General features: G+C 37.5%; 1 long non-coding RNA gene across 2 annotated transcripts; it reads left to right on the top strand.

The window, feature by feature from the left end:
* Window positions 1-14700: 14700 nt before the first annotated feature.
* Window positions 14701-17835, top strand: LOC110880292. Of its 2 annotated transcripts, XR_004862692.1 has the most exons (4): window positions 14701-15216; window positions 15290-16624; window positions 16706-17216; window positions 17631-17835. It is a non-coding gene; the product is annotated as an uncharacterized LOC110880292 (long non-coding RNA). The 2 variants fall into 2 exon arrangements; XR_004862691.1 differs by having other exon boundaries at window positions 15290-17216.
* The last annotated feature ends 9171 nt before the right edge of the window (window positions 17836-27006 follow it).

The following is a 27006-nucleotide window of genomic DNA, read 5'->3' on the forward strand; positions in this document are numbered from 1 at the left end:
CCACGCGCCTACTTAATCTCTATGTTGGCTAAACGCCTTTTATGTTATTTATCAGCAATGTACGATTGGCCTAAGTGCCTGTTTTTCCAATTTAATGAAAGCATACGATATGTTTCCTTACTACCATATTACTTCATGAGTTACAAATGCATGTTAAACTTTTGATAGCACGAAAACACTTCAGTGAATCATCAACTCCTGAGCTACACTTACATTTATTCGCGCTAACTTAACCAAAGTTTCAAACAACAGTGCAATAATTGTAACGAGTCAGAATAAATGCAGACATAAACATAATATTCAAACAAGCGCAACGCGCAATGGTTACATAAACACTAACATCCATTAGATCTAGGTGAAGCGCGACCGCGCAACACTGTACATTCAAAAAACTAAACAAAACAAGGCACAAAGCCTCCAATTCCTATTCAGGTTGATCACCATCTCCGCCGTCATCATCGCCTTCATCATTGCCTGCCAACTCCTCCTCATCAGATACTTCAACCATCTGTGGCGGATCAAGGATGGTCTTTAACCAAGTCCATCACCGGTAGAGACAAGTTATCATAACCATGTTCAGCGCGAGTCAACTCGGCCTCAGCTTGATCAGTCACCGAGCAGTGACTAGTGTCAAATTCTTGACCAAACATCTCTGAAGCATGTTGCGCATACTCCAAGTAACCACCTCGATGACCAACTGCGCGCGAAGCATCTATCAAAGTAGCAACAGCTTTATCTAGCTCCCCAGCATTCAAGACGGCGTTGGCCATCTACAACAAACGCAACATATAAGACAACAAGTTTTAATAAATTGAACCAAAGTCAGAAGAAGTCATACCAGAGCTATTCCTCGGGCGCGCAGCCACTCAGCTTCAGCGACCAAAGTATCCACGATGCCTTGGGCCTCAGAATAATTATTCTGCGCCACATTGAGAGCAGTGGTACTAATGGCGCGCGCCTCCTCAGCTTTTTGCTTGGCTTCCTCGGCAGTGGCAGCTTTTGACTTCTCGGCTTCCAGATCAATCTCCAAGGACTCGCTCCTCTCGATCTGCTCGTGCAGACGACGCTTCAATTCAGCGATTTCAACGTCCTTGGCAGATAGATCTCTATCCTTTCCAGAAATTTGCGCCTTAAGCTCAGCCTACAGAAAGCAAGACTTAGAGAATTTTTTACAAACTAAAACATAAGCAAGAAAGGACAGTTAACATACCTCAGCCTGTTCCTTCACGGCTTGCGCATTCTCCACCTTTTTCTTCAGATCCACAACTTGACCTTCAAGTTCAGTGATCTTGGAGCGAGCCGCGTACATGCGCTCGTTATCCTTTGCGCAAATAGCCTTCCAATCGGCACGTTCCTTTGAGAGGAGTTCTTCAGCGGCACGGAGTTTGCCTTTAAGGCCTTCACGACCCCACTCCTCAGCTTTCTTATCCGTTTCAAATTTTGCTCGCTCCTCGTCAAAGGCGGCCTTCGACCTCTCAAAAGTTTTCACCTGCTTCAGCAACCGCTCGCGGTACTTCTCCCACTCTGCCCTTTCCTTAACCATATTCCTCCACTCGCGGACAATTTGATGGTTAGCAGCGCGAGTGTTGGCTTCACCAACCACATAAGCATGATAGTACGCGCTGTGGGTTCGCTCCCTTTGACGGCTCACCTCACCAGGAGGAATGGAGTTAAGAAGCCAATCACGGCAGGGAGCGAACTCCAAGAAAGTATCCTTCTGTTTCAGGCCCCATGGCGGTTGATGCAGCGCTTCCCCTCGACTTTCCTCAGTATAGGACTTGTAGTAAACGTCTCCTAAAGTGTCCATAGGACCTATAGGAAAGTGAGACTTCGCACCAGACCTCCCCACGCCAGGTTGGCCAGCAGCAAAAGCAGTAGCAGCAGCAGTCTGCTCCTTAGCCGCTGGACCAGTTTCACCAGCAGACGTTACCTGCGCAGTTTGCACAGGGGCATCGGTGGGCGAGGGCTCAACAGGTCTTTCCACTTCCACGCCTTTTCCCTTCTCAACGGTGCGCTGGTCAAGCCCAGTGATCGGAGTTGGCCCCGAGCCTTGCGCCGTCTCAGTGGGAATCGGGGCGGTAATCTCGGGCTCCTTAGGCCCAGTAGGAGGCTTGTCAGCAGCTTTCTCACTCTCAACCTCTTTTTCCTGCACAGGTTTCTCAAGACCTTTCTGTTTCTCCTTCTCAGCAGATTGGGGAACAGTGAACGGCTTGATTGTAACTAACCTTGGGCCTTTTCAGCGTCGGCTCCAAGGGCTCTGTGATTGTGACGCCCTTCTCAGGTTTCTTCTTTCCAGCCTCTGTAAAGAGAATATTAGAAAGGAGAATATAACAAGTACAAGAAACAAAATACTAACCACGAGAGAATTTGTAAAGTGAGCGCAAGTTACTTTTCTTTCCAACTAAAGGAACACCACCCTGTTTCGACATGCGGTGGCTCCAAGCGCAGCCTCCCGGCTCCTTTTCCTTATCAGCTTCACTGCAGGCTCTTCCTGCACTTCTTCTTCATCACCCACTTCCTGCGCAGCAGAGGACGGGGTGGTACCAGCATCCGGGTTACGAGAGCCGCGCTCCCTGAGCTCTTGGAGCCTCCTGCTCCAATTTTCTTCTCGCCTATACGTGATAAACCTTCAAATGAATCACTGATAATAACGTAATCTTCCAGGTTACTTTGACGAAGGCGGAGAGTACCTTTGTCGGCAGCAACAGCGGTTGCGCGACTACCACCGGCTCCCTTGCTGGTCACCTCTGGATCCAAGGTGATAACCTTCTTCTTTTTCGTAGGCTTTTTCTTCTTGTCTTCAGGGTCTATCCCCAAGTCGCGCAACATAGCTGCAAAGATTTGAGACCACGGGCTTAGCTCTCCATTCGACGATCCCACAGACTCCTCGCTGGAAAGATAGACAATCTCTTTCCCAGCAGAAGTCACGGAGCGCAAGGGTTGAGGGTTAGGTATATGCGCACCTTCAGTTGCAGTAGGCGGTTCGGCGAATGCATCATCAGCTGGGTACATGAAATTGCCCTTTATTTGCTCATACTAGTGCTCTTCCCCATCCTGGAGCGTGCGCACGCCCATAGACCCACTAAAGGTAGAGAAAGCGGTTTGATACAAGTGCGCCTCTACACGTCAAATCGTATAAATAAACAAAGTTATGAAGCAAGAAATCAAAGAAATCAAGGAAATTACTAACCTCGATCGTCAATCATCAAGATGGGAACCTCCTCGCTGTCGGGCAACCATCGGTCACTCATGCGCGCAGCAACGAGGACATTCTCTCTAAATACTCGGTTAGGGGTTGGAGTAAGTTGTTGATACCACCTTTCATGCTTGGGAATGGGAAGATCTTCCTTCAGTATTGGTTCAGACCCGTCCCGGAAGGGCATAGCGATCGGAAGCACCTCCTCGCGAATGAAGAAGAATTTAGGTTTCCAGTCATGGAAACTTTTAGGAGGATTAAGCAATATCTTCCTCGCAGCCCCACGACTAGCAAAAGAGAAGAAGCCCATATTCCTGATGAGCTGATAAAATGCACGAAACTTCTCCACGGTAGGTTCAATACCATGGGCTCGACACAGGAACTCGAAGTGTCGAACCCTAACCATCCCAGGAGGGCTCATCTGAGAAATGTGAAACCCGTAAAAATGGAGAATTTGAGCCATAAAGTGTGTCGCCGGCAGCCGGAAGTTCCCCTGGAGGAAGAAATCTTCAAATAAAGTAATATAGCCCGGCGGCGCATCGGCGGCCGTTTGATTCTGCCCAGGGTATCTAGCATCCCATTCCGGTGGAAACCGGAAGCTCCGTACGATTTGCTCGAATAACCCTAAATCCCACCGGAGAACCGGGACAGGCCCCTCCTCTCCGGGATTTTCTTTAGTATGTTCTTCAGTCATCGGTTTTCTTGGATAAACTTTGAATATTTAAGAACAAACAGGAAGATATGAAGGAGAACTTGAAGAACTGCTATGAAAGTTTGAAGATTTGAAGACTCAGACGAAGAGGATTAGAGAGAAAAGGGTAGAAAAGAGTATGAGACGAGTACGTCCTCCTTACCTCGTCGAATATATATACCCATCGCATTTAATGCGATGGGTAAACGTGCCGCACTCGCCGTTCACCTGACCAACGAAAGGATGCCACGTAATGCGTAAAACAAGGGGTGACGGTTACCACGCGCACGTGGGCCTCACTCTCCTGACGGAAAGTGGAACCGTCAGAGCTAGCATGATGACATCCGTGCCAGGAGTCAACTCAAACGTCACAATCAGAGACAATCTCACCAAACCGTCATAATTCAAATTTCGAGGAATTTCCCGCCCAAATTTCCTAAAACTTCACAAAGAAGTTACCAAGGGGCGCGCAATATACCCGGCACCCAAGGTATTCGCGCACTAACAGCTCAACAAGGCAAAAACGCGCGCTCCTAGATATCAGAAATCGAGCGATCTATGCAACTTTCTTTTTCTAAGTCCAGAGCTCCAATCACTCGCATTGCGCATGGTGCAGCACTGGACTGGGGGGACTTGAAGGGGTATGGCCCCAAAAAAGCCGCGCAAGCCTTCATCAAGGCTGCGCGCAGGGCCATACTCCTTATTCAACAACTCTCTTAGTAGCAACCTCGCGCGATCTACAACGCATTTCACTAACAAGGCGCGAGGTCCAGCCAGAAGAGAACTACAATTTCGACACTTAGCAATCTGATAAGAATCTTCACTACCAGTAAAGCCGCGCAACCTGGTTTCATGCCCAGCAAGAATCACATGAAGGTTGCAGCGCAAGACCAGAGTAGGAAGGTACAAAAGGTACAAGTGGCAGGAAAAAGGAGCCAATGGACATCCTGCAGGCTCTGTTCAATCGTGCGCCACGATCGTCTGACGTGCAGAAGACGAGAAGTACATAAGGACGCCTACGTGGCACCAATCAGAGGACAGAGACTTCTGTCCCACGATCTCCACTCGTCTGCCGATGGCAGAAAGACAACAAGGCCGACAACGGCGACACGTGGCTCCAATCAGGGCGCGCCAGCGCCGGAGAACTTCTAGAAGCCACTAACGGTCGACACCAGTGAGACAAGGAGCATATCCGCTATGTTGTCGCTTTCCGGCCCAAGACCCATCAGCCCACATCCTCTTACACCACTCCAGCTATAAATAGAGACCTCATTTCACAGGTTAAACATTCCATTACCTCTACTCTCACTCTTAATACTTAATTATCCTCCCCAAAGCAGTCGCTTATTCTCACGCCGGAGCCCGGTTAAGAGGGAAACCCCCATATTCCCCTCTTAACGAGTAACGGTGTTCTGTTTTGCAGGATTAGGCACTCAAGACGAAGCTCAGATAAAACATTAGAAGATTAACCATCATGGTAGAAACATTAGTTCCGTGTTTCTTCTGTATCTTTTTTTTACACATTGTTTATTATTTGAGGATGATAAAATTGTTGTGCCTCAAATTTGAGATAGTAATCAAATCTTGAATGATAAAGATGTGAATTTTTGGTGTTGTTGTTTATAGGATTTTTTGGTGTTTTTTTTTTTTTTTTTTTTTTGCTGCTTTTAGACCATTCTTTGGTTGAAGAAGTTTAAAAACAAACAGTCTTTTTCTTGCAGACTGCAGAGGTTTAGTCCACCTCTTCTGCTACGAATGTCTGCAGAGGTGGTCCGCAGACTGCATACGTTTTACCTCTGAAAAAACAAACAGCACCTAAGCAAGTTTTTTCTATATAACAATATACAACTAATTTTTAACACTAAACACTTAAACAATTATCACCAAACTTCATATTTTTCAACTTTAAAATCAAGCCCTAGTTTTAATTGTTGATTCCTTCTAACTAACCATTTAAACACAAATGTATGTATGGATAGATGCATGCATGCATGATGTATGTGTATGTACATGGGTATGTCAAGCTGTATATGTGTGCAGGGGCGGAACCAGCATGTTAGGAGCCGTAGCACGGGCTACGGCTCAACCCGTATTCGTAGTGTATGTTTCTATTTATTTTTTTCGGTGAAAATGAGATTCGACGGAAATGGAAATTTCCGGTGGTTGAAACCTGCAACTTGTAGTTGAAAAATGAGAAGATGATGTTATGTATTATATTAAATGTAAAAGCATTGGAAACTAAAGGGAACATAGTCTGAAAAAAAGTAAAAAGCAAACATTTGTCAGAGTTTATTTAATATTTAATCTTTCATTATTTCATCTATTGTACACTAATAAGTATTCATTGGTTTTTTCTTTTACTTTGTTTTTTAAGCATTTTTCATTGTTTTTTTTTTTTTGACGTTGTTTATTTATATTTTATCAAGCATTAAATGTACTTTATATTATTAACAAGTTTTTAATCTTTTTTGTTAAAATTTTTTTATGATAACAGCACAGGCCGACAGGCCGGTTGAAAGTACAAGTAAAACAAATTGGAATACCGCTGAAATTCTCTTCTAGATCCGCCACTGTATGTGTGTACATATGTAAATGTGTATGGATGAATACATGCATGCATGGATGAATGCATGCATGTGTACGCACATATGAATAAAAACAGTGGTTAACTAACCATGATGAAATCGATTTTTAAGATGGTTAATATGTGATCATTGAGATTACTTTCTCATTTCTCAACAAATCTTGTTGTTTTATACCTATTTTTACCATTAATACATCTTATCCAACTAATCACCTTCGAGCTTGACAAATATAAATGATTTAAAACCATAAATGATACAACTAACCTTGAACTTATAACGATGGTTTATCGTCCATTATTTTGATTCTATCTTAAGGCCATGAGGTATGGGGCTTGGGTTGGGACATGAGTTGGGGAAAAACACCCAAGGCACCACCCCGGGTGGGCTTGGGTTGGGGCGTGGCCCTTAGGGCTTGGGTTTCAAGCCGGGCGTGGGGCGGGGGAAGCGAGCTGACATGGCAGGCTGTGTATGGCCAAAAGAAAAGAGCCGTTGGGCTAGCCGTTGGCCAACGACTATATTAAAAAAAATAAAAAAATAATTTTTTCTTCCATTTTTTCACTATAAAACTCACATTTTTCTTCCATTTTTTTTACCACATTCAACCACATCTTCTATACATCTTCAATTCTTCTTCTACAAAACGAAAAAATGCATCCTTATAACCGTGCTTATGACCCAACCAACCCATATGCACTCCAAAAAATGCATCCTAATAACCGTGCTTACGGAGGAGCAAAGAAGCTAGAGATGCCGCTAGAGATGCCCAGAAACAAAAACGGGATGATTTGAAATTTATATCACAGCCCATTGATCACCTACAGGGTGACGAGTTACAACTAGTCTTGGCGTTGAGAGAAGAGATAAAAAACAAATATAAAAGTTAGGATTTTTTTGTAATTTTCTTTATTTAAAAATATTAAAAAAAATAAATTTGTTGTTTTAAATAATATTCAAATAGCCAGCGGGTCAGCCCAGCGAAGCCACAAACGCACGCCCCAAACCCCCGCCCCACCATACCGTGTTGAATGTGGGCTTAGCCTATGTCTGCCACCCAAGCCACGTGTCAACCCAAGCCCAACCCAAACCCAACCCCCGGCTCACCATACCCCACAGTCTAACGTATAGAGAAACAATGTTCCTATGCTTAGATATGTCACAATATTCTACTTTAATTGGTGTAAAAGATCCTCTCAACATTGGTATACTTTTAGCAAATAAGAAAATATAAGTTGAACTTAATCAAGACCGGAAGATAAGAGAAGTTTGAAACTATTTTGAACACTTGCTTAATTTCAAAGACTAAATAGCAAACATTTTAAATAGATTTAATTCTAAGTAAAACATACACTTAATCGTTTATTCTTCATATGGTCTTGTGTGTACTTTTAATTTTAACTTGATGAGCTACTAACAGGGACCAACACGCACTTTATTTAAAATAAATACACAATATTTAAAGAGAAAATCAGTTTACAAATAAGCGATGAGTTGTCACAAATAGAGAGGTTCATGCTAAAATGAAAGGGATGTGTCCCAAGTGAAGAGTCCCAAGTGAAGAGTGGAGACAAAGTCGCCGAGCATTCACATCCAAAGAACTAAATTGTGAGTGTGGGGTTTTTAAAATATAAAGAGTATAAAAAATAGTTGTGAGTGCAGAAGAGAGAAAATGTTACTGTTTATCTGTATATTTGGGTAGACACTGTTCACCCACTATAATTTTTTAATATATATTGAAAGTGGTTGTGAGTGAAGAAGAGAGAAAAATGTAATGATAAATGTATAAAAATATTATTTAATTGAAAAGGAGAGAGAAAAAGTATTTGTTTTTAGTGGAAATATATTGATACAGGAGTTGTTTTTTTTTAGTGGAATGTATGTATAATTTTAGAGGGTTGGATGTGAATGCTCTAAGACTGGGGGTGTGGGGGGTTTGGATTTAGGGGCTTTGCTCGACACTATTGGTGGTAAAATAGATGGGATGAGCAGGTTTGGCTCATGAGTTAGGATGGGTATGGTTAGAATGGGTTTGAGTTAGGATTAGTTTATTTAGAAATGGGTTAGGATGGGTTAGGTCAAGATAGGTTTTTGTCAAAATAGATTTGGGCATGAAATGCTAAAAGTATAAATAAATAAAAAAGTAAAAAAAATTAAAAAAAGTTAGAAAATCAAAATATATATATATATATATACATATATAATTTCTAAAAAATAAAAAAAATCCTAAAAAATAAAACAAATCAAAAAAATTCTAAAAAAAATCTTAAAAATTCAAAAAAATTCTAAAAAATATAAAAATTCAAAAAAAATCCTAAAAAAACAAATCAACAAAATTGTAAAAAATTCAAAAAAATCTAAAGAGTAAATTGCCATTTTGGTCCCTGAGGTTTGGTCACTTTTGCCACTTTAGTCCAAAACTCAAACCTTTTAAATCTGGGTCCATGTGGTTTCACTTTTATTGCCATTTTGGTCCAAAAATGAAATCAGCTAATATTTGGCTAATAAAATCATGTTATTTTATTCTTTTCCCTAGGGGTAAAATGGCCAAATATCAGCTGATTTCATTAATTTAATTAATAATGTGTTAAAATAAAATTATATTGACCATTTTGCCCTAAGGAAAAGGACAAAATAACAGGATTTTATTAGCCAAATATTAGCTGATTTCTTTTTTGGACCAAAATGGCAATAAAAGTGAATCCACAGGGACCCAGATTTAAAAGGTTTGAGTTTTGGACTAAAGTGGTAAAAGTGACCAAACCTTAGGGACCAAAATGGCAGTTTACTCAAATCTAAAAAATCTAAAAAGTCAAAAAATCGAAAAAGTAAAAAAAAAAGAGTTAATTACATAGTTAGTCCATGTGGTTTGCACAAAATAACATACTTAGTTACTAATAGTTTAAAATCACCTTTTAGAGTATTAACTTTTCATTTTGTAACGTTTGGAGGTATTAAGTTCTTGGATATTAACATAGTCAGTCCCTATGGTTTGCACAAAGTAACATATTTAGGTACTAATAGAATGTGATTTTAATCATACATATAAAGTTAATACCTTCAAACGTTACAAAATGAAAAGTTAATACCCTAGAATGTGATTTTAAACTATTAAAACCTAAAAATGTTACTTTGTGCAAACCATAAGAACTAACTATGTAATTAACTCTAAAAAAATTCTAAAAAATCAAATAAAAAATCTAAAAAATAAAAAAAATCATAATTATTCTAAAAAACCCAAAAAAACTCTAAAAGCCCAAAAAAGTTAAAAAAATAAAAAAAATAAAAAATATTCTAAAAAATAAAAAAAAATCATGAAAATTCTAAAAAAAATCAGAAAGAAACTCTAAAAAATAAAAAAAAAATCTAAAAATCTGTAAAAAATATTTAAGATTTTTTTGGATATTTTTATTATTTATGTCAATTTTTTGGATTTTTTAGGATTTTTATGATTTTTTAGAATTTTTTTGGTTTTTTAGAATTTTTTTTATTTTTTAGAGGTTTTTTTTGACTTTTTAGAGTTTTTTTGATTTTTTTTAGAATTTTTTGGATTTTTAAGTTTTTATGAATTTTTTAATTTTTTAATATTTCCAATTTCTGAGGATGTTTTTTATTTTTATTAGTTTTTTTATATTTATAATTTTTTTAACTTTTTAGAAATTTTTGGATTTTTTGTTATTTTTTGGTTTTTTAGACTTTTTTATATTTTTTTAATTTTTAGAGTTTTTTGGAATTTTTAGAATTTTTGGGGTTTTTTTTATTTTTTTTTATTTTTTTTTATTTTTTAGATTTTCTTTGATTTTTTAGAATTTTTTGGATTTTTTATTATTTCTTTGCTTTTTTATTATTTTTTTATTTTTTTAGAATTTTTATGATTTTTCTTTTTAAAGTTACCTATTTACCGAACGTAATAAATATTCTGACCCACGAATTATTTTAAACAGATATCATAAACCCATCCTGACCCATCTTCAATTATTTCTTAACCCATCCACACTTTTAAAATGACCCAAAGTAACCCAAAAAACCCAAATGGGTTTTTATTGCCCGGCCTGCTCGACATGTGGCGATTGTGTGCTCCATCAGATCACCCCAAAAAAAGTGGGGTGTGGAATCGGCGTGGGTTAGCGGCGTTGGGTGGCCATGTTCGCTGACTTTATTTTTTTATATACTTGAGATTTATAATATAAAATACAAACTTATATTATTTTAAAAAAAAATACATAACATCCTAAAAATAAAAAAAAAACTACTTATTAAATACTAAAAAATAAAAAAATAGTTAATAATTCCTAAAAAAATTACAAAGTTCTATAAATATTATAGTGGGGAGCCCACTTAAATTCTGGCTTCCCGTCGTGCATCCACTTAATCTACGTGATCTCCATTCGATCGTCGTGGCTTAGGTCCCCCGCAGGGACACGATCGAAACAAACCTTAAACCGATCCAGCTTTGGTTTTAGTTCACGCCACATGTGTTGGCAAGCGTTTAGATTGTGGCGATTGTTACCAACGTGTTGTTGGTATTGTTGGAACGCTTGTCCCGAGTACGCGGTTTGACCGCGTTGTAACGTACGCTGTGCGTAGACGATCGAAGTGACAAGCGCGATCTGCTCCTCCTCCGTTCAGTGAACCATTTTCGGTTTTGTTGTTCGGTTGAAAAAAATTAAAAGTTTGGTGTGAGATTGGTTGAAGAATTTTTTAAAAATTTGAAGGTGTGGGGGTATTTATAGGTAAAAATTTGTAAGTTTTTTTGAAAAAATTGATTTTTACCATTAAACCGCCATACCAAATGGCCATGACTAACGGTCAAAAATGAACATCAAATCCTTGCTAGCCAGCTCACCCTGTCCCTCGCCCCACGCTAGACTTTAAAACGACGCTGGCTAGGCAACGCTAAACCCAACGCTGGCACAGGTTGTGATGGTAACAATAATTGTTTAACAAGTAAACTTTCAAAATAGATTGTATGTGAACGCCTCCAAAACAATCCTAGTTATCATTTCCAATTCTTGAGTAGCAATAATTTTGATTTAATTAAGCATCAGTTCAAGTCTTACTAATCACTTTAATAAAAATTTGAAAACATAATTAACTATCATTATGTATCCATAATTCTAGTCCGGGGGAAGGAAAATGAAGAAGATTATTCATGGATTAATCATTATTTCTTGCTGGTGTATATAGAAAGGAAGGAACGAGTTGGTTTTTAAGCAGATCAGTAGAAGTTCGCAAGAAATCATGATAGAGATTTGGTGTATATGGAAAGGAAGGAACGAGTTGGTTTTTAAGCAGTTCAGTAGAAGTTCGCAAGAAATCATGATAGAGATTAAATCGAAGGGTTTCGGGTGGGTTAAAAGTAGATCGTCATGTAAATATATTAGTTGGAAGGAGTGATGTAAATTCCCTATGTATATGTTGTAATTTTGCCGTTTGCCCGTTTGGGTCGGAGGTTTTGTGTTGTATTGGCCTTTTGCCCATTTAGATCAGAGGCGCGTTCTTAATGAAGTTTAATTTAAAAAAAAAAGTTATTATATTTTAATAATCCTAAGTTTCATCTGTTGGCCGATAATAATCTCAACTTTAAAAATTTCCTCCAATAATCCCAACTTGTAAAAGTTTTGCCGCCATTGATCGTTTTCTAACATAGATGCACTTAAATCAATTAAGGAGTCTTATGTGTAATTGAATCTATTGAGGAGACCAAATTAGCGGCCAAACTTTTACAAGTTGGAATTATTGGAATGAATTTTTAAAGTTGAGATTATTATCGGCCAACTGTTGAAACTTAGAATTATTAAAATACAATAACAAAAAAACTATCATTAAATATAATTAACCAAATAATAAAATATTAATACATTCGTGTAAGTGTGCAACACATATTGGCTAGCTACAACTCTACAAGTACAAAGTGATCTAAGGGTGAACGGGGCGTAAGAGTGGAGTGAAATCGGTGACCCCATTCACCTAAGGGGAACACCGCCGCCATCCCTTAGGTGAATGGGTGAGGGGAGTGAAATGGGTGTAAGTTTACCGAAGAGAGGAGAGGAGAGAGGGAGAAGGAAGGTGGGGCCAGCCAAATTCCATCCAATCAAAGCTTTTCTTGTTTTTTTTTTTTTTTTTTTTTTGAATAAAAAAATAAGGGGAGTTAAGAGGGGAGTGGCGCCATCAAATGTGGGTGTTAGAGGAGTTTAAGAGGGGAGTTGACGTGGCACACGGGGATTGGTTTGGCGTAAGAGAGTGCACTCACCTATTAGGTGTGCACCCCCTTCACCCTAAAGGAGAGGGCGGTGCCGGCCTGTTGAAGGTAAGTCGCACGTGACAAAGACACTAACTACTGGGTATACTGTCACCCTCTGTTCTCTCGACACGTGTACGGTCTATGGTGGGTCGTGCTTGAACCACCACTGTCCCCACGCAATATTGACTATTTAAACTTTTAAACACATTAGACCATTGGGTATGGGAAAGGATAGTCTCCAAAGGACTATCCTCCACATAAGTGTCACATAGGCAAAAGAGAAGGACCCTCCCCTTAGGGTGTACGGTGTGGGACTCGGCAACATGCGGCAAACCAGTTTGCCGATCGGCAAACACCGGCGCCGATCTTTTGGCGACGCGGCAAAGCAATGGAATCGGGGACAGGTTACCGAGTCGGGAAAGAAGAGAGAGAGTGAGGGAGCAGGAGAGAGAGAGTGAGTGTATGAGAGAGAGGGTTTTGTGGGGTGGGGTCCATGCCATCTCTTAACCAATCACATCTTTTTCCTTTTTTTAAAAAAAAAAATTTACCACTTCACCAAGTGTTTAAACCATTACCAACACTTTTCACCAAAGTTTGAACATTTTTCACTGATTGACGTGACACACTCTCATTGGTTGATTTTTTAGTTTGCTACTCCAAAGTGTTTAACCACTCCTTACACCCTTAGAGACTATCCAAAGGTGTGGGATGCTCCTCCTCCATTTTTTTATTATTATTTATTTGATTTAAATAATTTAAATAAAACCTAAAAAAACAACCTAAAGTTACATTTAAATAAAAAAAAACACACCTAAAAAAAACCTAGAGTTACATTTAAATTTTAAAAAAAACACACAAAAAAAAACCTAAAGTTACGTTTAAAAAAAAACTACACTCCCCCACTCTATTTTTTCCTAATTTTGTCCTTCATCATTTGCAAAACCGTTGTCCATTACGGGTGTGTAGCCGGATAACGAAAACGGGTGTGAACTTGAGTTGGGATTACTTGGGTTGTAGGGATCCATAATTTTTTTAAGGTTGGGAAAGGTTTTTTTTTTTTTATAAAAATAGGAGAAAAGTGGGAGTAGTTTGGTAAAAAAAAAGTGGGGTGAAAAGGGGATTAATTTATAGTGGTAATTTTTTTTTTTTTTATAATCGCTGCATGTTACCTCTAGGGGGGCCCACCCCATTCAATTTTCTGGCCCGTCTCCAGCGTCCAAATTGTGACGGATTTGCCAAGACGCCCCATAGGGGGGTGGTGTAGAACGACCCAAATGTGGGGGGGGGGGGGTGGGGGGAACGGCCCTCTAACGAGGCCCATACCCAAAGGTCTTATTTAGGGTGTCTAATAACCCTCAAGGTTGTGTGGGTCATGGTTGTAACATGATCGGTACGTAGAAATATGAATTGAAGGCTACGTTATGTTTCTGATTCATGGAGGCTGGTGCGGATTGAACCATGATTACCACGGGCCATTTTCCTAAATTTTGACACTTTAAAAAATAAATTAAAATTATAAAGAGGATTGTGGCTTGGGTCGTGACCACACCCTTAGGATAGTGATTTTATATGATGAATTAGAGGTGAGTGACATGACGCTCATATAGAGGATCATAGTGATCATGAGGGTCATTGATCACACCCTTTATCCTAATATGATAATTAACTACCAGGGGTCGAGTATGCTTGAAATGTTTTGGGTATGACACAAGTAAAATAATCGGTCCTTTGTAAGGGTTTAAGTTTAATTTTTAACAAGTTTACTTAGTTGAGTAGTTTGGCTTATTTTTATTTGGGTTTAATTGTTTAAACTAGTATTAGGTGTTTTAATATAATATTTGGGTTTAATTATAGTAAATTATATATATATTAAAAACAGAAGCTTATGAATAGTAACCTACAACACTTCCAATACTGTGTATATATATCATTTATGTTGGCTTAATGAAATATATTTGTCATTAGTAAACTGGTTAGTTATCTCTCTCTGTATCCTGATGAACTTGGGTTCGACTCTAACCATCCCTCTTTTAACAATTTTTTTTTTGCCATTTAGGTCTACCAGAGGAGAGAGGTAAAACGTTACAGCCTGTCTCTCTCCTTCAAAACCCTCTCTCAAGACACACACAGCAGGCCTTCGAACACCACAAACATTGTCGCTTTTCCGATCAAAACCTTGGTGGCATTCATCACGGGAAAGACAAAGTACATGAGCGGGAGATGATGATTTGTGGTGGTGAGCAACCAGAGCGACGATATGGGTATAAGAAGAAAGCCCGAGCATAAGAAAGGGTTTTGGACAAAGAGAGGTGCTGGCTCTAGGGTTCCGGCTGTTGGTCCTGGCAACGACCATAACCGACGGTCCCGCGAGCCCAGTGGTGGTAGCGATTTGGGTTGATGTAAAACGGTGGAAGTGTTCAGGTTTTGACAGAGGAGTGACGACTGCCGTTTGAAGGCTTGGTATTCCGGCGAGGTGTTTTCCGGTCTAGATCCAGACAATATTCCGGTAAGCCTCGATTCGATCGCATGTCTCATAATTACTTAAATCGATCTCTATTCTAATGGTGCAAGTTGTTTAGGGTTATTCTAGACCTCCGACCAAAATCCGGTGAACGACGGTGGTTGTAACGGTGAGTGGCGAAGATGACACAAATATAATGCGACGAGTATCATTGACGAGGTAAACTTTTAAAATCCTTACTTTCCGTAAGCGTAGATGTTAATGTTTGTGCCGGAATCGGTAAACGGCAATGACTGTTACCAGTGGTATTTTGAGATGTTTAGAGAGGGCACTGTGGTGTTAGGCCAAATATACTTTTTATGCATTTCTATGAAACTGAAGTTTTCAAATATTTTTGTTGTAGATTTTATGTATTATTCCTAATGCTTTAGTTTTAAATTTGATGCATTTTTGTGTTAATCTGAATTAATTTTATTAGTCGTGTCGCATCTTCATCCGCAGCTGGCTCAAGACAAGATCTGGCTTATAAATTTTATTAGTGTATCCCTTTCAAATTTTGAATTTGAAATTCTGGATGGTAGTTAATCTTTTCATTTGATTTTAACTCAAATTTGTTTAATAACTGCTTGATTTGTGCTCACTTTGTTCAAAATTTTCTAACATTATACCCCCAATTGAAGTTTGAAATTGTGTTAATTTTATATGTTTCATATGTTAGCACATTCAAGCATAGATGATTCTTTGGCATGTTGGTTCAGTTTAAATCAATTGATATATCGATGGGCTTTGGATGATTACTATGGAAAGGGGACCGTGGTTAGGTACTGTGGTTCATCTTTTACTTTTTATTAGTTAGACTCATTTAGTTTGGAAACTGATAGAAAGTGGTAATATTGGTCTAACCCGGGCTTCAAATACCAATGCTTGCCTAATGTTAACAATCAACTTGAACTTGAGGTGCTGTTTATAATCAACGGTCGTCCAGATCCGTTGCCGCCTCCATTTGGTGTCATCTTGTTTGCCTTACCGTTTTGCTCATCGAACCCTTTAGGGTTCCAAGACGACAGTTGTCAGTGGCGATGGTGGCAGGCTATGGATGGTGACGACGGAGTGTTTGTGGTCGTGGGCTTTTTTGATATAGAATACTGTATCATTTATCTTTAACTTAATGAATTTTAAAGTCTATATTTATTTTTAAGAAGTCAATCTCAAATAAATTGTATTAGTATTAGCTCATACCTGACCTTTTATCACCTTTATTCGATAGTCTAGATGCAGCATAATGGTTAAGATGTAGTTATCAATTTTCCTTTGTATTATTTATTCATAATAGAAAAAGAGGATTATTAATGATCTATATTTAGCTGATGTGAGATCAACTGGATCTTCATGACCTTATGCTTAGCCGTTATCATCAGATTTAGAGATACCAAACACATGGGTAATGCTTCAGGTATGGTGTTTTAAGAAAAAAATTAAACAGTTTGTTAAATGCCTAATATACCTTTAATTGATTTCACTATATCGTGATCAGGTTTGACGGGTATAACGATCATGTTGGTTACTACTTGCTTGATGTCTCTTATTTTCGTCTTACACTGGCACCAAAATGTTATTCTTGCAATCGCTTTTGTGGTGTTTTTTAGGATGATTGAAGCACTGTACTTTTCGGCTTTTCTTCTCAAGTTTCTAGAAGGGGCATGGGTCCTCATAGCACTCTCGCTCATTTTCATGCTTGTGATGTACACGTGGCACTATGATACACTTAAAAACTATGAATTTAATATCCAAAACAAAGTATCATACACTTAAAAAATATGAATTTGATATCCATAACAAAGTATCAGTTGATTTGGCTACTGAGCATGTGCCCGACACTTGGTTGGACCTTGCTAGCTAGAAAGCATGCCGAGTTCCAAGACTCGGAACGAAAAAAAAAAGTTAAAGAGTGTTGTATTGTTTTTTCACAGTGAAATACTTCAAAGAGTACAAATACTACAAGTTGGATGGATTGGCTAAAGTCCCAAATGTCAACACAAGTTCAGGTAAAAATTATGTATATCTTTGGATGGGTCAGATTGGGTTTACATGATTCACAATTTGAGTGTGTGTGTTTTTAATTTGACTCTAAATTTTTGAAATCGTTTTAGTTAAAGGCTTCAAGTTATTATATTAATTAAATTATTTTTTTGGTTATTTTTATTTAACTTTTGAGGTTTTATCCTTAATGTTCTGCATTCATCCAGTAAATTGATTTGATTCTAAAGGCAGTGGTACACATTCAGATTTATATAATTGATTTGATTCTAAAGGCAGTGGTTTTCATTAGGATTTATATGTTGTATGTCGTTGGATTGCTAATTGTTTTTTTCAATGTATCAAAATTAAAGCAGTTTGTAGAATCTTTATATCTATCTACAGATGGTTTTTCTGATGGTTTTTCTTATGATGTGTCATAGCACCAAGCCAAACACCCACGTGGCAGGTTCCGTCGATACATCCGATCTCCCCAGCTACAGTGTTCGGGTTGAATCCTCCTATTGTTTGCAGTAATTCAATTTAAGTAGCCGCAACGCGGCGACACGAAAAAAAACCTAGTGTGTTTAAATTTACAAAATCTATATATCCGGGCCTTTGGGAAGACCTGGCCTTGGTCATTGCTTACCCTACCTTTCCTAGTAAGGTTGTTCATGAGCTGAGCCTGGGCAAGCTCGGACTCGACTCGATTATCAACCGAGCTGGCTCGGCTCGACACGGATTTGAAACCGAGTTGAAAATCTAAGTTCATGCTTAACTTGGTTTTAAACCGAGTTGGCTCGGTTTGACTTGATTTGAAAAAGAAAAATAATATATAACTCTCAAAATTTAGTAGCCCAAAATATTATTCAATAATTCAAAAGAACATATTCAAAATAAGTTTAACCAAATACGTTATAAGCCAAATCAAGTTCAACAACGTGAAGTATGTTTTAAATTTCAACAAATACAATAGTAGTTCATTAGCATAGTAATCAACCTTCAAATATGTAATAGATATTAAATTACAAGCCTAACTATATGTAAATAATAATAAGTTTTTTTTGTAAAATATTATAATATAAGTAAAAATGGTCTGAGCTCAGCGGAGCCGAGCTACCAAACGAGCCAAATCAAGCTAATCCAGCTTGTTACGAGCCGAGCTAGGCTCACAAGCCGAGCAATTTCAAATCTTGGGATTTAAAAATAGTTAAATCAGTTTTGAAACTTTAACGTAACTTACAAATTAATAATTTCTTAAATCAGTTTTAAAACTTTAACGTAACTTACAAATTAATAATTTCTTCAAATTCAAATAATAATACATCTTTTTTCCGTAACTAACATATTTTATTTCTAATTGATGAAACAATGGTTAACCAAGGGAGGTTAATTCACTGGTCTCGTCAAGTAAGGTTAATCCCTTCTTTCCGAGGATTGGTGGCCGGATCGCCCGTTGATCTGTTTCTTACACAAGGGAAATACACCGTGACTCGTAACAAGGAGGAGGGGGTGGGTGGTGCTCCTTGTTACCACTCTCCGGCGTGAGAATCAGTAATTTGCTTGGGAGCAAAGTGTGTGATAGTAGTAAGAGTGAGAGAGTTTGATAAACGATACCTCAAACCTGGTCCGGGATGGGTATTTATAGCCGAGGAGTGAAAGAGGGTAATTGAGTCGCTAGACTGACAATGCGCAGCCCCTTGCAGGTGTGTCAGGCTTGTCGGTCACGGAGGTGATGCCACGCCCCACTGTGGTTGTGAGTCTGTGTGCCAGTGTTGTTTACGTATGGGCTGGCAAATGACTGTTATCAGTGCCACTTGCTGTTTTGGCTACCCGAGTCAAGGTGTCAGTCCCACTTGCGTCGTCAATAGGATGCGGCACTAGGCCGCATCGCTATCTACAGTGAGCGTGGTTGTTTCCGCGTCCCTTGGTTAGACGAAGATGTTTATGGGATGTGGTGCGGAGCCGCATCGCCATATGCGGTAACTGTTGTTACCTTACCCCTTGTCGTGACGAAAATGTTCATAGAATGCGGTGCTAAGCCGCATCGCTATGTGCAACATCCATTTTCGTACACAAGGTAAGTCTTCTCGTTACTTGACCGATTGGATTCGGTATCTGTGTTCACGTGTGTACGCACGAACGTAGATAAGTTCTTGCTGGTAGGAGTATTTGATAAGGGTAATGGTCACTCGCGACTACTTCGGTGCGAGATTTGGGATCATACCCCTTCACTAATCCTATTTTGTTTATGCAAAAAAAAGGCATCACATAAATCTAATAAAAACTCTCGTGTTCTAGTTAAAGTGTAAAAATGTAATATAGTTTCAAGAGCTGATTATAAAAATCGTCACTTAACTTTTTAAAATTACACCATTATTTAACTTTTTTGGAACACATTTGTTCTCTTCATTTCGTCTTTAAATATTTATATACTATCAATTTTTAACAAGTGCATCAGTTGTTGTATTGTTTGCTTTGAAAGTTATATAATGGTATTTAGCATAGTATGGAATAATATATATAATGGGTTCTTAGCCTTATGCTATTTGTATACTATTAATTTTTATACTATTTATATATTATTAATTTGAAACATTTGTGTGCATCTTTGGTTGTAAGTTGTGCTTAAATGGTTGTACCTTAATCAAATATAGGTTGTATGTTGTGCTTAAGTGGTTGTACCTTAATCAAATAATAATGGTTTCATTACCTTACCAAATCCAATTTGTTTTGTATGCATGTATGGTTGTAAATTGTGCTTAAGTGGTTGTACCCTAATCAAATAATGGTTTCATTATTTTACTATATTCAATCGTTTTGATTCATTCAAAGTTGTGTTGTTTTATTTGTAAATTATTATTATTTATAATAATCTAATTAATTTAGCCAAAATCTTGTATAAATATAATTTGCAACATATTGAGGCAATGGTTGTTGTAATGTATGCATTATGGTTTGTATAGTGGTAATGATATATATTATATATAGATATAGATTACGATGAACATGTCAAACGGGAAAAAAATAGACGCGGGTTCATCGTAACGCGCGAGTCCTAGATCAACTTAGTTATTTTATCCTATATTTTACGTTTCGGTTTAATTTCTTCGCATTAACACCGCAACTTCAGTGTCGATGGTCGCTGACAGTAATGTGGCATTAGTGCTCGCCCCCACCGCAACGCGGGGTACTTAATACTATTGTTATTAAACAGTACATATATGACTTCCACATCAAGTTGTTTTGTCATGTTATCTTCTTTCGTTTTCAACCTTCTCTACATTTGTATTTGTTCTTAAATGATAATGTTTTCTATACCTAATTTGAAAAATCAAAACCTACATTTGATTAAACATTATTGCATTGTTTTTATATGATTTACTTTGTTTATTATATCATTATTAGTTTACTAAGGCTATAGGATGTAGTCATCACCCTCATGATCACCATGACCCTCCATATAGACGTCATGTCATCCATCTTTAGTCCACCATTTAAAACCACTACCCTAAAGGTGTGGTCATGACCCAACCCATTACCCCCTTTATTTTTTTAATTTATTTTTGTTTTAAAATTATCAAATGGGAGGGTCGTGGTAATCGTGGTTTAATCCATGGAAACCACCATCAATCAAGGAGAGGGAGTGGTGTACCATTTAATTAATGATCCTATGTGGAAATAATGCTCTAATCCATGGCCCCAACACCCCATAGGCTAAGGGGGTGTTTGTTTTTTCTTCGAACATCTTCAAGGGGGCTGATGTCTGCAGGCGTGCAGACGTTACCCTTGAAGACTGTTTGTTTTTTTTAACAGATCTGAACTCAGCTTTTCTCATCTTAAAAAATAAGCTATGGACCCCCTTCTTAAAACATCTTCACACCTCCCTCAAACATCAGCCCCTCCCACCGCCGCTCCTCCTCCTTCTCTGACCTCCCCCTTCTCCTCCGGTGACCTACCTCCTCCTCCGGCGACCTACCTCTTCTCCGACCTCTCTTCTCCGGCAACCTACCTCCTTCTCCGGCGACCTCCCTCCTCCTCCGGTGACCAGCTCCTTCTCCGACCTCCCTATTCTCCTCCGCTGGATCGAAGCGGAATGTGAATGTTTCGTCATTGTTTGATGCGCTTCAGACCGGTATAAACTTATAAAAACAAACAGTCTTATATTTTCAGCTTTCAGATCTTCAGACCACATCTTCAGTTGCTGACATAAAAACAGATGAAATCAGCTTGTAGACAATTTATGTCTGCAAAAACAAACAATTTATGTCTGCAAAAACAAACAACACCTAAGAGTATATAATAATTTTGAGATAACTAGGTCACGTGTATATCTTGTAATATATAAAACTATATATATAGATATATGTGTATATAAAACGGAATTATAAAAAATTAAAAAAAAGTTAAAGACTATTTTTGTTTTTGTAATAAATTAAAGTATATATTTATAGTTCTTTAAAAGTTATGAACGTTTAACATTATATATATACACATGTGTGTATAAGGAAAAAAATTCAAAAATACGAACCAAATTTATGATAAAAAAAAAAAAAGTGAGAACAATGTTGAACTTCCAAGCAGTAGTTATAAAGTATAAAAGTACATTTATTATATTTAACAAACAGAAAAACAAAGTTAAACACTTCTATGTTTTTGTTATACTTTTCATGAAAACTTAAGGTCTGTTTGGTTTGTGAATGGAATTTATAGACAGACAAGTAGAAGTGGGTTTTTAGGAGTGTATATTTATCCTAACTATTTTTAAACATAGGAAAATCAAAACTAAAAACTGGTCCCCAAATGGTTAAAAGCAAAGCGGACAACTCAATCATAGAAAACACTTGGTAAGAAATATATGAAGATAAGACAACAAATGACTTATTTTTAATGAAAAGGGTGATTTTGTTAAGGACAATTATAAGTGGATTTTAATGTTAGGTAGGGTGTCATGTGTACTAGCCATTAGCTATACCCTTTGATTCATATGCTAGATCAACACCAAGTCAACTTATTATATATTATCTTTTTTTTTTTAATTTTTTTTCAACAACCTCTTTCATAATCCTTTTATTTTTACATAATCCTTTTATTTTTACAATAATTCATACGACAAGAAGTTTTATATTTTTTAAAGCTTTTTTAATTGATATTTATGTTTAAGTAATTTAGAAGGAATTATAATTTTCTGTTAGTTTCTAATATGATTTCAAATGTTAAATTTCGTGTCTTAAATGCTTGTTAATAAAATAATAATTTAATTGACAATAAAATTTAGAAGATGAGATTGGGGACGATGCAATAAAAGTTTAATTATTGTTTAGTTGATATTTGATAGATAGTAAGGATACATTATGTTACGAAACTAGTTTTTCATTACAGGTATAGTAAAATTACAATTTTTCGTGTATGTGGTTTAAAGAATTGAACATTTTAATCCAAAATTTTAAAGATTTTAAACTTTTGTGAACACAACAAAAAATACCTAAAAAATCTAAAAAACACACATTTTTTTAATATTTAAAAAATCATTATATTTCGTCCCTAAAAAAATTTCGATTAACAATTATCGATGCACATGTGCATATGTATCATTTCTTTGACAAATTCTGTAATACTTTATCATCGTGAAAGTGGTTTTGTCGATCTAGGTGATTAATTGTTTTAATGTTTGCACGTTTAGTTTTTTATTAGAAACTCGTTATTTATTTATTTAGGGTAAATTACACTTTTCGTTCTTTATGTTGATAGTGGGTTGCAATGGATAACCTTTAACTTCAATAATTACAGTCATAGTTCTTTATTTGGAAAATTCATTACATTCTACGTTCTTTTGCCCTAACCAGGTTATAATTTTCAGTTAAATATGGCATGTGCATTGCACATAAGGGTACTTTAGTCATTTTAGAAGTATCTTTAATAATAAAATAATATATATATATATATATATATATATATATATATATATATATAACCTAAACCCTAGCTTATCTCTCTCTACAGCCATCCTTCACTGCCGTTGTGACACTCTAGGTTTTCCCAAGTAACCTTCTTCTTGTGTTAGCGTTATGTGTGCGTATATTATTAAATGAGAATTTGTTATTTACTTTTGTGCATTATGTGATCCTTTTTGTGAAATTTTGTGTATTAATGTGCAATGCGTATATATATAGCATGTACGCGTACATTGGTGAACCAAGGGTGCAAGGTCTCGATTCGAGACTACTCGGTCTCGAGTGACCCGAACCAGTTGGGCCGCACTCTCCTTTTTGAGCCTACTTGAAACCCATTAGGGTGCATCACGGTATGGGTATAAAACCCCCATGAGGCCAGTCGACTTTCCCCTTTTGTGAAATAGCAATCATCATCCCAAATCCCCAAACATTCCCTCACACTCACTCCCTCACTCTCCTACTTTCTCTCACTAAAGCCCTAGCAACACCATCCCCTCCTCTTCTCTCGGATTCAACCAAAGCAGCTCAAGCTCTCATCTTAGCTTGCATTCTTCGCTATGAGGTTCCTTTCGGCTGAATTCCACACCACTCTCACACCCGAGCACCATCCGGTTAGTGTTTCACAACTACTAGATGACAATGCACAATAGTGATGCTTGGTTGATGAATGATATACATGCTTAGTTTAAATGCCTCTTTATATGATTTGTTTGATTTAGTGGGTTAAAAATGGTTAAATGATATAGATGATTGTTTTGAACCAAGGATTGTATGTTGAATGATGGGCACAAATCTGTTTAGGTAAATGATAGTCATTGGTGTTAGATACGTGTAGGATATACGTGACTTATTTGTACCCAAGTCTGACCCATACTGGTAACCATATTAGGCCGTGGTTGACCAGCACACTTGACCAAGTAACCCATCTGCCGAGCAACCCAAGGTGAGTTCACAACCTTTCTAAAAGCATGTGTTCCCTGTTGGTGCACTATGTCTATCGATTTCGTCTTGTATCGAGTCTTGTACTAGATTGTTAGATCAAGGCACGTTGTACGAGAAAAATAGGGTTTAGAAGTGTTTGAAGCTGATTTCGCTTGAAAGGGGCTGATTCCGCTTGAAATGACAAGTGTCTGTTTCAAGCGAAATCACATTAGTTAATTCCGCTTGAAATGTAACCTGTCACGTTCAAGCGGAATCCCATGCCTATATATATCTCTTCAAGCGAAATCATTTGTAAGGTTGTATAATTCAGGTACCGAAGTGCCGTCTGATTGTAATCAGTTTCTAATTAATATACAAGGCAAATTAAAGTGAATTAAGCTGTTTTCCACATCTGTTTCTTTGTTTCCGCCTCTGAAACAGATTAAAACTCCTCTGAACGACTCGTTTGGGTCACGAACCGATCCTACAAGTGGTATCAGAGCTCAGGAGGAGGAGTTCTTACCGATTCAACTTAAAATTTCTGTCTTCTACGCCTTCTTTTCAAAATTAACAACTTTTCACAGTTAAAATCGGCTAATTTTCTCACATATCGTGTAAAACTGTGTTTTAACAAACCCTTGAGAGTTTCAGAACATAATTCGGATTAAAAATGACTAAAATGGACCAAAGTTCTGATTCTGCTTGAACGAACATCTGTGATTCCGCTTGAGTTTGTTATTTCGCTTGGCTTATTCCGCTTGAAATAGCCTGATTCCATTTCAAAGTTGTTATTCTGCTTGAAAGTTCAAGCGAAATCAGTGATTCCGTTCCAAATTGTATTGATTCCACTTCAGTTGGGTTATTTCGCTTGAGTGATTCCGCTTGAATCATTAATTCTGCTTCAAGATCTTTATTCCGCTTGAAAGAGGTGTGTGTGTTCAAGCGAAATCAGTAATCTCGCTTGAACTTGGTGATTTCGCTTCAGAGTTAATCTCGCTTGATCAGTGATTTCGTTTGAAGTTTGTTATTTCGCTTGAACTGACTGTTTAAGAATTTCTTGAAAACCGAAACATGGACGAGGAATTCTACAACGCATTGGCCACATCCCCGAGTACTCCGGCTGTTATTGCCCAAAACATGAATGCAGAAAACGAAACCGGAACTTTGCAAAAACCCCCGAAACTTATGGGAATTGAAGAGTACCATGGCTGGAAAAATCGTTTTGAGAAGTGGCTTCAGGCAAACCATCTAAGAGCTTGGAAAAGTATTGAAACCAAGTATGTTAGACCACAGTCTGCGTTGAATGTTGACAAAATCATCTCAGAATTTTCAGACAAAGAGAGAGATAGCTATAAAGGAGAGAAAATGATGATAAGTCTTTTACAACAAGCAGTTAAAGAGGATATATTTGTTTTGCTTCAATATTAATGGGAGTGCGTTTTTGATATGGGAAGCACTTAAGAAAAAGTTTGAAGGAAGCACAGAAATGCTCAAAAGTAAAGCATCTTTGCTGAAAAAGGAGTTTGAATTGTTTACCAGTATGCCAGGGGAGACTACAAAGACTCTCATTAAGAGATATTGTCATCTGGTGCGTACCATGTCCCAGTTGAAAATTACTAAAACTCCAGCAGAATGGGTCGAGAAGTTAGCTGACGCATTACCACAGAAAGAATGGGGTACTTATCTTATGATCTTGAAGAATTCTAGAGAGTTTAGCAGATTGTCAATTGGACAGTTTATTGAAAAGCTTGAGGCACAGGATCTTAAACAACAAAAGATTGCCAGAATGAACAGCTAAAGTCATCAACAAGATATCAAACTGTACTACAAAGGAAATGTTCAAACTGTTGAAGCTAGTCCAAAGATCCAAACCGCTTTTAGTGCACGAAATTCATCTGGATCAGTCAGTCAAAGTTCAATCAACACAAGTGTTCAAAGTGAAAATGTTGGTAATGGACATATGATTCAGTGTAATGTGGCATTGCATCTTCAAAATGGACAAAATTTTTCAGAAGAAGTTGTGAAAAGTCATATGGCATTGCTGGTTATTGCGTTGGAATCTTACGAAGGATTGATTGCTGGAAGAATTGGCAATCCGATGCTAACAAAGGAAGATTACGACCAGATTGATGCAGAGGAATTGGAGCTTATGGATATAAAATGGGCTTTAGCAAGTGTTCTGAGAAGAGCTGAAAAGTTCAAAATGATTACAGGAAGAAATGATTTTTTGGATGCTCATCTTTCAGCTTTAGGTTTTGATAAATCTAAAGTTAGTTGTTTTAAATGCAGGGAGAAAGGTCATTTCAAAAGAGAGTGCAAAAATCAGGAGACTAGTGGAGCAAAGAATCCTTTTGGAAAAGATGATTACTATAGAAAGGCTATATATCAACAAATCACTAATCAACTGCATCAACAAAAGGATTCACAAACTGCACATGGAAAAATGATCGAAGATGCAAATAAGAAAGCTTATTATGGCATTATTGATCAAGATAATGAGAAAGTGGCTGAAGGTTTTAGCTGGGACAAGTACATTCCAGCTGATACCAATCTTAAAGCTTTTATTGCTCAAATTTTTCAAAAACCAGATTTGATGAAAGAATGGATAGCAGTGTTATCTGGTGAAGAGAAAAGAGAAGATGAAGAATCTGTGTCTTCAGAAAACAGTTCAACAGAAAGCAGTGATGATGATGAAGAAATTAAACAGATAAATGTTGGAAAAACTCATTTATCTTCTGACAGTTTTGAATTTTATTTTGCAGATAAACTGAAGAAACTCAAAGAGAGAAAAGTTGCAAAAGAAATGAAAGAAATCAAGATTGTTGAGAAGATAGTTGAAGTTGAGAAGATTGTGGAGATTGAAAAGATTGTTGAAGTTACTAAACCTTGTCTTACTTGTTTGGAATCTTGCAAACAATGTGAAGATAAAGATGAAAGGTTTATT

The sequence above is a fragment of the Helianthus annuus genome, chromosome 1 (assembly GCF_002127325.2).
Source record: "Helianthus annuus cultivar XRQ/B chromosome 1, HanXRQr2.0-SUNRISE, whole genome shotgun sequence".
Lineage (NCBI taxonomy): Eukaryota > Viridiplantae > Streptophyta > Magnoliopsida > Asterales > Asteraceae > Helianthus > Helianthus annuus.